Genomic DNA, 4,753 nt, shown 5'->3' on the forward strand with positions numbered 1-4,753 from the left:
GTCCCTTGTTTTTTTACCTTTTACCATTATTATCTCTATTCACACTTATATGATTCTTGAACAATGTTGAAGTTTTTAATTTTTTTTAATTTTTTTTTATCACAATAAGAATACAAAGAAAATCTTACTACGAATCCGCGAAAGACGAGTTTCTAGTGTCTAGCTAATAAGACACCGACGTGTTAACATACGAGAAAACACGGTTTTTTGTTCGAGCGTGCCTTACAAGGAAGTCCACTTGAGTGTTACTGGATCTGGGTTGATAAACCACTTTTCCGTCCTGATAGGATTAATTGTTTCCTCCGCATGACCACATCTTGGGTAGCTAGGATCGTTCCCAATATGTCTCTTAAAAAGTCTTTCGTTTACCGCTACAGCCTCCGATTGAATCTGCCATAGGAAATGGCTAATTTTCCCCCGTTTTGATTTTCCAAATTTTTTCTTTCAGTAGGTTAAGAGAAGACAGCTGGTTCCGAAATATCATCTCATTATCTGGTTTAGATCTTGCAAGCATATAGCCTGATTTGACCGAGTATTTACCAGATATAGATAGGTTCCAGCAATATCCATCCGGTTTGGGATTTCTGCTGAGATGTAAACTACGTACCAATGGGATATCATTAGGATGTAGCAGGTTCCTGAGTTTGTTACTATCCGATTCCTTTTTGACAGGATCGATTAGGCCAGACACTCTAAGGGTTGGGTTGGAATTGTGGCCAATCATTGGAGGTCCGGCGGTCTCGTCTGGTAACCACGGGTCTTCCCAAACAAGAGTATGCTCTCCTATTGAAGTTTTTAAGTAAGTTCAGAATTTGCAGCACCAAGAAAATACGAAAAGCTTAAAATAAAATAAGAAAACTTCGAAAGTTAGTGCAAGTGACAAATTTACAATACAAAAAAGCATATTAAACATATACACCTCTAACAGACAATAGAAAATTCCAAAGACAAGGTACAAAAGTTTGGTTTGCTTTTCAAACGTATTAAAAATTTATCACCTGTACCTTTTTCAAAGTGAAGATATTTTGTAAGATAATAATATATAAAAAAAGACTTAGAAAACAAGTGAAAATATTTTGAAAAAATATCTATCTATCTATCTATATATCTATCTATCTATCTATTACTATAAAAAACAGTTTTCTTCTTCCTCCTTAGGACACATCAGCTGCTGCCACCTAGATAATTCACTCTTTTTAGCGGCGACACGTGTCCACGACCACAGTAGTCTGCGTTTCATTAATCTGTGATATCAACTAATTCGGGCTTTATCTTTTTTTTGGGCCTTATTGGTACGTTTTATTATACGAACATGGCTCTCTCTCAACCTGTATTCCATCGGGAATTAGGGTTTCTCACAGCCTTTGTCCTTGGCCCATCTTGGAGACATAATTTGTTAAGTCGGCTAGACAATTCAGTTCGCTATGGATCCAATACGTCCTTTGGCTTTCTTTACGTCCAACAAACTACACTAATGGATCCATCGCATTAATAACAGTTATTAACTCCTCCAGCCACGATATCTACATCAATTTGCTGCCATCTTCTAGAAAGGCGGTGTGTCCAGGGGTATAAAAAAGATATGATTTCTTCCTCAAATTTGAGAGTTTCTCTGGGATTCTAAATTTCCGATGTTGTTCTCCAGAATTGTTACCGTTTCTGACCGGAGCATTCAGAGCTAGATACAGCGGCAAAGAGTTTGGGCAACTAATGAAGCTAATTCCCGAGAACGCCAGTGGTTTCACGTTTGCTTTAACTTGCGATGACAACAGCAGTGGATCTTCTCCATTTCAGTGATTCTCTGTTCAAGCCGGAATCAGTTTAGATATCTCCACCACAGCTTCATTCTTACGGGACATTAACTTTTCCTTCTAACTCAGCTTATTGGAGGGCACAGCAGTAAAATGGCCAACTCTAATCTGGATAGAGTTAAAACCCAGCCTGGTGAGACAGATTCATCTCAGCCTTTGGTCTCTGATCAACTCGACAAGAAGGTGTGATACACAATTTATGTTTTGTTAACATTCGATCAAGCCAGTGATTGATAAATCCTAACAATATTTATAGGTTAAAATCTCAAGGAAGAAGAAGAACAAAAGCTCTGGAGAGAACGAGAAGCTTTCATATGTTCATGTTAGAGCTCACTGTGGTAAATCAACATATAGCTATAGCTTAGCGTAATGAGTAAGTTAGCATCTCACATTTGCACAACTCTTTTTTTTTTTTTTTGATCTTAATCAGTTGATTAATCGCTAATTATTTACTAATGTGCCCCGACTGAAGCTGCTACAGGAACTGGTCCCAGGCTGTGATAAGGTTTGTCTTTATTATTTCTGTGTCGGTGGGAAGTATCCTCACAGGAAAAATTCTAACTTGAAATCACCTCTAAAACGTTCCTCTGAGATTTAACAACAACTTACTACATCTCTCAATTATTGCCTTCAATCTTGGAACCCCGCTACGCCCTCATTAATTTACTCCTCCGATTATTTCCATTTCCTTGGCTTCTAAATAGGGATGCAGAGGACACAAAATCTCATGCCCTCTCCACTTCTAAGCTTTCTTTGCTTTCTTTTTCATACAAACTCGGGTGACATTAATATCTATTTCTGATCTCATGCTTTATGAGTTGACGAGCAGTCGTTGTATGCAGACAGTGGTTACGGTAGGTCTACGTCATTTTTGGGATACAAGGAATGAGAGAAAAAAGTGCAGCACGAGCTTCCAAATTTAACTGTATCCATTCGATTCACCAAGCTAACCAACTTCGTAGAGACCAATCTCAGTCGACTGAGATGTTTAGGTTCTGCAGTTTCAACAAATTCATGGTGCTGCTAACACAAACACTAAGTTACGAGGTCTATGTTGTTTTTAATACGATCTCATTATTGTCATGTTCAGAGCTGAGTTATAGCTATGTAGTTTGAGCAGAAGGAAATGGGAGTATACGTAGATATTGTAGCTCGCTTGGGAAACAAGTGACATATATTGTATATAGATTAGTAGTAGCTTTTCTAATTAATAATTATGAGACTCAAAATTTTGTACTCATCTTTTTGGAATTTTGTTAGGCAAGAAATTTTTCTATCAGCTTAGAGCCTTAGATCAGGAGTCAGCTATTGCTTTAACTTCCGCAGACTCACTAAAGTTTTGTTTATCATTCATGTATTAACATTATTTTTCTTTACTCCCACACCAAAAATATATCACTTTGTTTATAATGAGGGTGATGCAATCATATATGGCTTCGGGTTTCCATTTTGGTGAAGTCTTTGTTTGGATAATAGTAATATCACCTTGATTTAAAACTCATCTCTGTTCTCTTAGTTATTGACTCATTGTATAGGATCCTCATTCTCTGTTGTAACTTGAATGATGAATCTTAATATTTAATCAACTCCCGATAACCACAAAATAAAAACACCAAGTTGTTGACAGAGTTTCTGATTTTCAGATAAAACAAAAAAAACAAAAAGAAGGTGAAAAAGTTGGTTGTTTACATGAAACCAAAGAATACCAATGAAATTCATACCTAAAACTAAAAATGAACCTTCAAATTTGGTTGTTTATATGATCCATCAATAAAATATATCATAAATAATTTCCAAACATATTGGATGAGTCCTTAATGTTTTGGTTTATACGTTTGCAAGCCATAACAATACAGGTCTTTCTCCTCACTCAAGTTACAAAATGGGAATTATAAACCGAAGTAGTAGCACATTAAGCAAGAGATTGCTAAAGTTAGAAGAAGTTTCTTTTTAATTTTTTTTTTAAAAAACTATATTAGTATAACTAGAACCAGAGAGTAGGGGAGATCAATTACGTCGGCGGCAATGGATAACCACTGGACGGCCGTAACCGACGAGACCCATAGCAGCGGCGGAGAATAGGACTGCGGAGACATGGAAATAGGCAACGGCGAAACCGGAAGACCAGCCCAATGCTTTGCCTAAATCAGAAGCGACAGCCATGTATTTAAGGCGCGACTGAGAAACGCCCATGGACGATTCATGTCGGAGGAGTAGGCGAAGAAATCGAAGTTAGTGCCCGTGAAGGCTTGAATCCAGATGGCCGCCACCAACACCGTCCATCTACGCAAATCAGCTTTTACAGTAAGCATCTGTTTTTACACAAGAAATTGTCGGGTTTAAGATTGATTTCTAAGCTATATTTATTAGAAAACCAGTAATTCGGCCTTATTATATACTCCCCATCACAGGGAAAATAAGTTTTTAATTCCCCAAGTATTTGTAATTAATACTTTTAATACCTAACTACTGCTTGCACATATTTAATCCTCAAGTAAAGTTGACCATGCAAAATTAAACTCTAAAAAGTCTACGGTTAACTTTATCACGGAGACGTTAGTTCTAATAGAAGAAAATTCGAGTTTTGTCTTCTGAAACCTAAAAAATCCCTAAAATTATGGACACAACTTAGGTTCACCCCCTAGGGTGAACTTTTAAATTCACCACACCCTTTTAGACCAATCAAATTGACACATGGATTATTAATTAAAAAACATTAAATTAAATAAAAATAGCTACAAAAAATAAAAACGTTAATTTTAACGACGTTAACGCTTCCGGCTAAACTCTAAACCCTAAATCTTAAATTCTAAATCTTATACCCTAAATTCTAAACTCAAATCCAAACCCCTAAACCCAAACTCTATATCCTAAACCCTAATCCTAGATCCTAAACCCAAATTATATACCCTAAACCCAAAAACTAGACTATAAACCTAAAC

Source organism: Brassica oleracea, chromosome C6, assembly GCF_000695525.1.
Source record: "Brassica oleracea var. oleracea cultivar TO1000 chromosome C6, BOL, whole genome shotgun sequence".
Classification (NCBI taxonomy): domain Eukaryota; kingdom Viridiplantae; phylum Streptophyta; class Magnoliopsida; order Brassicales; family Brassicaceae; genus Brassica; species Brassica oleracea.